The following is an 11,484-nucleotide window of genomic DNA, read 5'->3' as shown; positions in this document are numbered from 1 at the left end:
TTTAATTATGGGATAATTATAAACTATATAAGACAAAAATTAAAAAGAAAAAAAAAACAAAATAAGCCTTCTTCCACCTTGAGTTGCTGTCCACTTTCTCTCCTCTCTCTATCATTCTTCCATTTCCTTCATTAAAACTCACTTTGAAGCTTCTCAAACCCTAAATTGAACCATAAATTTTATAGCTTTCTTAGTTAAATCTTGTATTTGAGTATTGGTAAGAAGATTGGAGCAAGAAAGAAAAGAAAAAATTGAGGAATTGAAGAGAAAAATTCTGCTCAAATGAGGTAAGCAATTCTAAGCTTTCTCTCTTGTGAAATTGGTTGAATTGAGTGTGAAATGGATAAATTTAATTGAGAGAACATGAAAATCATGCATGATTTGGAAGGGAAGAAATTTTGGCAGCCATGGGGTATGGAAGAAATGATGTGTTTTGATTCAGTAAATCATGAATATAAGTCCAATTGAGTGAGTAGTTGTTAGTGGTACACTTTAATTTGCATGAATTAGGGAATTGGAAATTAGGGTTCTTGACAATGGGAAGTTTGGGGAAAATTTTGGGGATTTAGTGAATTGATGCCCAATTGACATAATTGGTGCTTAAATTGGTCAATTAGTGTGTCAATAAGTGCATTTGAGTGAATGGACTTGAAATGGGATTGAGTGTAATAAGTGTTGCATTCTGGACAGATTGACCCCTGTCCACTTAGGTGGCTATAAATTGAATATTGTTACTCTAATTGGTATGAAGCTAATTGGAGATGAAAATAGGGTCATAATGCAACAACTTTCATGTAGAAACCTTGCCCTAAAACTGACTTCAAGTAGACCTAAAATCTGCTTGAATCTGGATTAGGTACCCTGTCACTGGATAAAACTGACCATATGAACAGTGCATGTTCAAATGGTCATAACTTTGTGTAGAGAGGTCTAAATAACCTGATTTTTGAACCATTAGAAAGGTTAGACATAGGAACACATTTTTCATGAAGAACTCAGAACCCAGTTTGGCCTCTAACCAAATCAAATTGCTAGCATAAGTTTGGTCATCAAATCTGCCAGAACCTAAAATTTGCCCAGAATTCTGGAATTGGCCAATCCGGCCAGTTATGGTTAAATGGACATAACTTGAGCTACAAAACTCCAAATGGAGTGATTCAAAAAGAGAATTAAATCTAAGACAATAATGAACAACTTTGATGAAGAAAAGTTGGCCAAATTTCTACTGTAGAAAGTCTAATAGAACAGTAGAACCAGGAGACCCAAAACTGAAATTTTGGAATTTCACTTAGGGAATTTGTAATTTCAATTGGCAAGCAATGCCCACATAATTGTAAACCAAAATGTGGTAGGTAGGAGTAATGAGAACTAATATACTTATTAAGTATGAAAAAGATAACATTTTAGCCAATTGGTCAAATGAATAGTAACCACAAATGCACCTAATACAAAGGATTCAAATGTATAAATCGTATTGGGTAGATTAAGGCTATAAAAATTTTAATTGTTGAATTACTTATTAAAAATGATTTAAATGAGTATTGAAACACTTTAAAATTATGTGTTTCAATAGAACGAGACACTGGGAAGGGCAAAGAAAAAGCGAGTCAAGGCCAAGAGGCGACTCATTTGAGGTTTGTGCACAATAATTAACTTCTATTTGATTTTCGATTTGAACTTTTAATTGAATGATTTATGAAATTTATTTATGACTTCATGGATATCAAATAATTTGGTTGACAAAGAATTTTATGCTGTTAGCCCAAATTTTAGGAAATTAAATTGTATGTGAATTGATGGATATTTTGAGATTTGGATAATTATTGAAATGGTTTGGAACCACAATCTTCATGACTATATGTTTGAATTCCTCACTAGCTTGCCTAGTGGGATGAATTAGTTTTGTATTCCCTCTCCGGTTGAAGTGTTGAAGTGTGTGCTAGTTGAGGACGAATTGAATGAGTACTCATAAATTTGTGCTAGCTAGCCTTGGTATTTCTCATTAGCCTTTGGCTAGTGGGATGAATTAGATATTGGAGTAATGATTAAGTTGTGTGACTTTTCAAAATTTATTTTGTGATTATGGAATAAAATTTGGTTTATTTAAGAAATTTTCTAGCTTTAGAAATAAAGCATGATTCTATATATGTTAATATTCAAATTGATTTACCTTGGAAAAAAATTGTGATTAATTGTTATATAAATTATTATTTTCTTTAAGTTGTGCACCACTGAGTCTTTGGCTCAGTGATAGCTTCTTATTGCTGTCGCAGGTAAAGAAGTAGATAAGACAGTAGAGTAGGCTGCTTGGGACTGAAGTGACTAGTATTTTGGATTTTTACCGGGTATATAGATTATACCCTTGTAAATTTTTATTGTAATGTATATATAACTGTGTATGTATGTAAATTTGGCTTGAGCAGTTGTATAATAAATTTTGGAATTTATCTTTGATCTGTGTAAATCTTTGTAATGTAAAACTGTTATTTTTATTTAATGAAATATTTAAGTTCCTTTTTATATTTGTCAAATAATAAATTGCTGAGATTGAGATTATTGAAAATTGAGTTGTGTTGATAATATTGGAGTTTGGGATTGAGATATATATATTGGGAGTGTTTTCACAAGTTTTTGAAAAACTGTTTTTTACAAATTATAGACGGCACTCTGTTGAATTTTCTATGAAAATTGTGGAGATTTTTAAATTAATTAAAAATTTGATTATGACTTAACTTCAATTAAAGGTTTTTAATATCTGTTCAAAATTACCCACCACTTTAAAAAGGAATGGAAATTGGTTGAAAATCCCTTGTAGTGTATTTAATGGGTTATCGGTAGTCGAAGTTCGATAATTCAATAGGTATACTACGGGATCATGTTATGCCTTACAGAGGGGTAAGGTGTGACATTTACCCCTCCAGCTTAAAATACTTTATTCTTCAAACTCTTTGTATGCCATAGATCACATTCTACTGCTCTCTGACTCTGCTATAGTGTCCTAGCTGTCATCATCATTTTGTAGCAAAACTCTTACCTTTATTACTCGTTGACCTTTTTCTAATGTCTCTAGTACCCTTTATGCTTCCTCTGCACTCTAGTGTAATGACTTGTAATATTAGTCTTTGTTATATTTTATTACAAATCTCTGTGGTGCGAAGATGTGACTCATATTGTCTGCTTTACAAAGTCCCATGAAGTGCCTTTCTGAAATGACTACTTTTACACGTACCTTACCCGAGGTGATTTCTGATTCTGTAGGCCATTGAAGCTTTAGCAAGAATTTCTCCGTGCAAAAGCACCTGTACTACTTATTTCCATGATATTGTGAACTTCCCACTTACTTCATGCCACTAACAAGGTCCTTGTACCAACTCCTACATATCTCATAGGTAACCGGCTATATAAAGTTCCATCCAAATGCCAAACATTTCTTACACCATTTATCAACATCAGAAAGTAAACTAGGTCTCTGTTCTGACATGGGGATAGTTTATGTATTCTTGAGCTATCCAGTCAACACAACTTATCATATTCTACTCCTTTCTTGAAAAGGGAGTTCCTTGACTTCTGCTTGAAACTTCTTACGATCTGACGTACTTTACAACACATTGGCACTTGAATCAAGCCTTCACTGCTTCGTTCACTGCCAATATACCAGAACTCATCCCAAACATCCCTTAGTGTACCTCTCATACTAGTCCCTTTTTTTTTTTTTATCTTTTCTCACTTTGTGCCTTTTCTTTGAAGATATCCATCCCATCAATATTAACTTTAACCTTTTTATTATTTCTTAATCCTAACTTGATCATTAACTCTATTACTTCCAGAATTTTAACTTTATAATTTGTTCCCACTATCACATCCACTACATAGCACCATACTATTATACTAACCTACCACTCATATTATAGGACACAGGTAATTCACCATAGATGATTCTTCCTGTACCTCTTTCCTAACATGACCCTCAATTAATTATCGTTCCCTATTATCCTTTGTAGCAAATTGCTCTTCATGGTTAGATAAGTATCCTTGAACTTGTAAGTTCCACCTGAACTGTCATCGTCGTGGAAAATGTGTGTTGTACCACAATCCCATACAAGATACTTTATGCATTCATTTTTCTTGATATAGCCACATCTCTTGATCCTCTTTCATTCTTGATATTACGTATGCACTTACCATTATTTTTGCCTCAGGAGATTGTGTACGTACTAGTGCCCATCAAATTCTCAATTGATTAGTCACCTTAACACAGCCTCCCTTCTTAAAACAATCTCTTAGAACCGAAACACGAGCTAATTTAGAAAAAAAAAAAGAGAAATCTTTTCTTATAATTTATAGTACACCATTATTTAATTAACAAGCTCTTACCCCTTAGTCTTCCTTTTCAATTTTCATCATCTCTTTGCAACTATTTTGCTTTATGATAAGATATCAGTTGCACCTACCCTTTGTTGTACTGTTGTCCTACCTGATATATCATCTTAGAATTTATAATCTCTTCTTATTCTCCATTTGTCCTCCATACTTATGATCATTTGTTTAGTGTCCCTTATACTCTGCTATGTTCCAGAAGATAAAGTATTGATAGATTCTTGCAGACTAACTCTAGTCTTACCAACGATCACTCCTCTGATCCTTGTACTTTTTAATAACTTATAATTACAACTATACCTATCTTGTCCTATCCTGTCCTCTACTATTGTTTTGTTATCCATCCAACTAGGATTTCCGTTTTCTACTTTGGAAGTGTAGGATTCGCTAAGTTAGTGGGAGGACCAATTTGATTAAAAGACCATAATCATTTTGGTTAAATACATGATATATTTACTAATTAATCTGGTTATTTTCTGTAGTTAATTTTCTGATAATAATGAGCATGCCACAACCACCAACATCCAATATCCTTACGAGCATACTTGATCACAATAGGTTGATAGGACCTAATCTTTCTGATTGGCTAAGAAATTTGAAACTTGTCCTGAACCTTGAACATATAGGATATGTTCTAGACTCACAGGTTCCTAGTCTCTTACCTCCAAAGGCCACTCAAGAGGAACATGAAACTTTGGACAAGTGAAAGGAGCATGATATGAGAGCCAAGTGTTACATACTTGCTTCTATGAGTAATGAGTTACAGAAGTAGCATGAGAACATGCAGAGTGCAAGTGAGATCCTCCTTCACCTACAAGAGTTGTATGGTGAATATAGCAGGAATGCCAGGTATGAGATATCTAGGCAGCTATTTCGCATGAGGATGTCTGAGGGACAAAATGTTGAGGATCATGTCCACAAGATGATTCAGCTTATTGAGCAGCTGGAACATCTTAACTTTAACATGGATTTCCAATTGCAGATGGATTTGATCCTTCAGTCCCTTCCTGAGTCATTTGGGAATTTTGTAACAAATTTCCATATGACTAAGCAGGAATACACCTTGGCTAGTCTACTTAACATGCTGGTTATTGCCCAAAAGAATATGCCGGGAATAAAGGGAAAGGTAGCTTTGATTGCATCTTCTTCTACTGGAAAGTCCAACAAGAAGAAGGGCAATAAGAAAAAGAAACCTCAAATTCCTGGTCCTTCCAAGAAGATGGCTAAACAGAAAGGGAAGACCAAAGCTGATGGAGGCAAAGGAAAGTGTTTCCACTGCCAGAAAGATGGGCACTGGAAAAGGAACTGCCCAGAGTATCTTGCTTCTCTGAAGGACAAGAAGGATACACCTCCAGAAGGTATGTCTATATCTTGTTATTTAGATGTTGATGATGCTCATAGTTCATCTACAACTTGGGTTTTAGATACTGGTGCCAGTTCTCACATTTCTTATGATATACAGGAACTAGAAAACAATAGCAGCTTGCATTCTCGAGTTGTTAGACTCCGGATTGGTGATAGCTCAACTGTTGAAGCTTTAGCCATAGGATCTAATTCTTTTTACATATTTGGACATGTTTTGTATTTGAATAATATTTTATATGTACCTGATGCTTTTAAGAACATCATTTCTATATCTAGTTTAACTAGAAATGGCTATGAATTTCAGTTCACAGATGATGTTTGCAATATTTATTTTGGAAATAAATATGTTGGCTCGGGTTATATGCATGATGGTCTTTATTATTTGGATAATAATAACAAACACAAATTGAATGCAAGTGATCTAAATGAATGCAATGCCATGGTGAAAATCAACTCAAGTACAAAATATATTTAACACTTAAGATTAGGTCATATTGCAAAAGATAGGATTGCAAAACTGGAGAAAATGGGGATTTTATCCTCATTGGGTTCTGAGCCTACTCCAACTTGTGAATCCTGCCTTCAGGGCAAAATGACTAGATCACCCTTTGTTGGACGAGGGCTAAGAGCTGAAAATATTTTGGAGCTAATACATAGTGATGTATGTAGCCCATTTAAAGAAATGGCTAGAGGTGGTTTTCATTACTTTATTACCTTTACAGATGATAAATCAAGGTTTGGGTATTTGTATTTGCTGAAATACAAACATGAATCCTTTGAAAAGTTCAAAGAATTTAAATCTGAAGTAGAAAATCAAACAGGAAAAAGCATTAAAGCTCTTCGATCAGATCGTGTAGGTAAATACTTGAATAGTGAATTTGATGAATACTTGAAAGAGTATGGCATTGTTTCCCAGCTGACTCCTCCAGGAACACCACAGCTGAATGGTGTATTTGAAAGGAGAAATCGTACCCTATTAGATATGGTACGTAGTATGATTAGTTATACTGATATGCAAATCTCCTTTTGGGGATTTGCATTAGAATCAGCTTTGCATATTCTAAATAGGATTCCATCAAAATCAGTATCTTCCACACCTTATGAGATATGGCATGGAAGAAAACCAAGTCTTAAGCATGTTAAGATTTGGGGTTGTCCAGCTTATATCAAAAAGCTGAACACTAATAAATTAGAAACCAGATCAGAAAAAGGTCGATTTGTTGGATATCTAAAAGAGAGTTTTGGATATTATTTTTATTTGCCTATATCATAAAAGATTGTGATAAGTAGAGATGCCACATTTCTTAAACAACAGTTTGTTCAAGAAGGAGGCAAAGGAAGGCAAATAGAGTTAGATTGGAGAATTTTGACCAACCAACAGATCAGATGGATATAGATCCATCTAATCAACCTATACCTATTGATGAAACATCTACAGCTATTCCTCGTAGATCAACCAGGGTATCTCACCCACCAGAGAGATATGGTTTCCTTCATGAAAATGAACAAGAGTTGTTTACTCATGAAGAAGTAGATCATGGAGATGATCCACTTACCTATGAAGAAGTTATATCAGATTTAGACTCTTCAAAATGGATTGAAGCTATGAAATCCGAGATTGATTCCATGTATTAGAATCAAGTTTGGGATCTTGTTGACCCACCTGAAGGTATTGTACCTATAGGGAACAAATGGGTTTTCAAGAAGAAAATTGATTTTGATGGAAAGATATAGACCTATAAAGCAAGGCTAGTAGCGAAAGGGTTTCACCAAAGGCAAGGAATCGACTATGAGGAGACTTTCTCGCCTGTTGTCATGCTTAAATCAATTAGAATTCTATTAGCAATAGCGGCATACTATGATTATGAGATTTGGCAGATGGATGTCAAAACAGCTTTTCTCAATGGATACATTGAAGAAAACATTTTCATGGAACAACTTAGGGGTTTTGAATCCCAAGATAGTTCCAAAGTATGCAAGCTAAAGTGATCCATTTATGGGTTGACACAAGCTTCGAGGAGTTGAAACATCCGTTTTGATGAAGCCATTAAGTCATTTAGTTTTATCAAAAATGAGGATGAGCCATGTGTATATAAGAAGGTTAGTGATAGTGCTGTCACTTTCCTTATCTTATATATGGATGACATTTTGTTAATGGGTAATGACATAGGTATGTTGACAACTGTAAAGGTATGGTTGTCAAATACATTCTCCATGAAAGACTTAGGGGAGGCAACCTATATTCTTGGGATTCGCATCTATAGGGATAGAGCGAAAAGAATAATTGGTTTATCCCAAAGTCTATACTTCTCAAGATAGGTCTAAGATATTGTAATGAATGGCTTTAGTGCTATTGGGAGATAAGTTGGAGTAAGCTCAGAACCCAATGAGGATAAAATCCCCATTTTTTCTAGTTTTGCAATCCTATCTTCTGCAACATGACCTAATCTTAAGTGCCAAATATATTTTGTACTTGAGTTGATTTTCACCATGGCATTGCATTCATTTAGATCACTTACATTCAATTTGTGTTTGTTATTATTATCCAAATAATAAAGACCATTATGCATATAACCCGAGCCAACATATTTATTTCCAAAATAAATATTGCAAACATCATCTGTGAACTGAAATTCATAGTCATTTCTAGTCAAACTAGATATAGAAATGATGTTCTTAAAAGCATCAGGTACATATAAAATATTATTCAAACACAAAATATGTCCAGACATGTAAAAAGATTTAGATCCTATGGCTAAAGCTTCAACAGTTGAGCCATCGCCAATCCGGAGTCTAACATCTCGAGAACGCAAGCTGCTACTGTTTACTAGTTCCTGCATATCATAAGAAATGTGAGAACTGGCACCAGTCTCTAAAACCTAAGCTATAGATGAACTATGAGCATCATCAATATCTAAATAACAAGATATAGACATACCTTCTGAAGGTGTATCCTTCTTGTCCTTTAGAGAAGCAAGATACTCTGGGCAATTCCTTTTCCAGTGCCCATCTTTCTGGCAGTGGAAACACTTTCCTTTGCCTCCATCAGCTTTGGTCTTCCCTTTCTGTTTAGCTATCTTCTTGGAAAGACCAGGAATTTGAGGTTTCTTTTTCTTATTGCCCTTCTTCTTGTTGGACTTTCCAGTAGAAGAAGATGTAATCAAAGGTACCTTTTTCCCTTTATTGCTCGGCATATTCTTTTGGGCAATAACCAACATGTTAAGTAGACCAGCCAAGGTGTATTCCTGCTTAGTCATATGGAAATTTGTTACAAAATTCCCAAATGACTCAGGAAGGGACTGAAGGATCAAATCCGTCTGCAGTTGGAAATCCATGTTAAAGATGTTCCAGCTGCTCAATAAGCTGAATCATCTTGTGGACATAATCCCCAATATTTTATCCCTCAGACATCCTCATGCGAAATAGCTGCCTAGATATCTCATGCCTGGCATTCCTGCTATGTTCACCATACAACTCTTGTAGGTGAAAGAGGATCTCATTTGCACTCTGCATGTTCTTATGCTGCATCTATAACTCATTACTCATAGAAACAAGCATGTAACACTTGGCTCTCATATCATGCTCCTTCCACTTGTCCAAAGTTTCATGTTCCTCTTGAGTGGCCTCTGGAGGTAAGGGACTAAGAACCTGTGAGTCTAGAACATATCCTATATGTTCAAGGTTCAGGATAAGTTTCAAATTTCTTAGCCAATCAGAAAGATTAGGTCCTGTCAACCTATTGTGATCAAGTATGCTCGCAAGGATATTGGATGGTGGTGGTTGTGGCGTGCTCATTATTATCAGAAAATTAACTGCAGAAAATAATCAGATTAATTAGTAAATGTATCATGTATTTAACCAAAATGATTATGGTCTTTTAATCAAATTGGTCATCCCACTAACTTAGCGAATCCTACACTTCCAAAGTAGAAAATGGAAATCCTAGTTGGATGGATTTCTAGTGGGTGATTGAATTCTTATAATCTTATTGATCATCCTCAAGCACATCCATTATTGGAATTACAATAAACTATAAGTGAGCAACTCTTTGCCCATCACATCTCATGTGAGGTTCAATCCTTTTACCTAGCCCCTAATGCTCAAAATCTCAGGCACATCCATTATTGACTTATCTTGCATTAGTTAAGTTGATCTTATTGCGCCAGTAAACATGCAAATAATTTTAATGTCCTCAGGCACATCCATTATTGGCTACCAAACCATTTACATATTTACAACATCTCATGCTTAATAATTATTCTTAAGAAAATCTCTTAAATTAATTGCATCATATGCAAGTATTTAAAATTTCTTAAAATAATTGCCTCAATGGAGGGCCCATAATATAATTACTTTTAATTATACCATTTCCAACTTAATCATTTGTTTGGAAGATTTTGTGGTCGGCCTAATTACTATTATGGTCTCACTTTGCACATTATCCAATTAGTATGCATATATCATATACTTGCATACATTCCCATACTTCTCATGCATTCATGGATAAACATATAAATATGGTATGATCATGGACTTTCTAAGGGATTCAATTCTTGGATTCAATTCTGAGCCACCAAGAATTGAATCAGGGCATTCCTAGGTGCATTTCATTCATTCATATTACAAGAGTTACTAAAGGAGTATATAATCAACACTTGATCTTGAATTCCTCCCACTAGTCCCACTAATGCTCTTGACCTCCTCGATCTTCTTACAATCTAATTATATAGTAATCCTTGGCATATCAATTCGAATTTACAAGAACTAAATAAATAAAATTACAATCCAAAAATATTCCAAAAACTAAAATAAATTAATTAATTTACAATCCAAAGAAACATAAAAGAAATAAATCCAATCATATTGGTCTTTTATTGTCCATAATCATCCATCATGTATATCACCATTTAACAATTAAATAAAACATATACACTAAAATTAAATTGAATATCTCATATTCAACTTAAAAATCCAGATTTGAATCTCATTCAAACAAATTTAAAAATTCAGATTTGAATCACATTCAAACAAATTTAAAAATTCAGATTTGAATCACATCAAACAAATTTAATTGTGTGATTATAATTCTAATTAAACAATTTAATTAGACATAGGCATAATTATGGACATCAAGCATACAACAATTGCACAATTGAAGACCAATACCATGCGCACCATGGTGGTGCTCAAACCATGCGTACCATGGTGCACAACCAAGCATGCTGCCACCTATTCTTTGCAACCAGCAATGAATCAACCAACTTTTGATCAAATCACACAATTAAATCAGATATTAAACAATCTAAATGGCAAATATAGTAGCTCTGATACCAATTGAAGGAGCAGAAGCATGAAAATTATTAGATTAGAACATTGAATTCAAAAAATTTTCTTTTAGGGTCTCATGCATCATGCAAGATTCAATATTTACCTATTGATTTCAATGTTCAATAGCATATTAAAACACTTTTAATATATATTTGGATCTATATTTGCCATTTAAGATTTTAAAATTAATATATTAATTCATTAGAACCCTAGATTAATTCAAGAACATGTGCACTAACCTTTTGATGCACTATAGATGTGTTTGGTACCTTTGGTGTAACACCCCTATTGGTATAGCCTGGTATATTTCACTGTTCCGATGACCGGTGTCGGTCCGGACAATTAATGGGATTAGGGCCACACTTAAGACAACTTGAGAAGCCATAAACACAAATAATTAGTAATGTTTAATTA

The sequence above is a fragment of the Hevea brasiliensis genome, chromosome 18 (assembly GCF_030052815.1).
Source record: "Hevea brasiliensis isolate MT/VB/25A 57/8 chromosome 18, ASM3005281v1, whole genome shotgun sequence".
NCBI classification, from domain to species: Eukaryota; Viridiplantae; Streptophyta; class Magnoliopsida; order Malpighiales; family Euphorbiaceae; genus Hevea; species Hevea brasiliensis.
The sequence above is the reverse complement of the archived record's forward strand: the minus strand, read 5'-3'. Positions refer to the sequence as shown.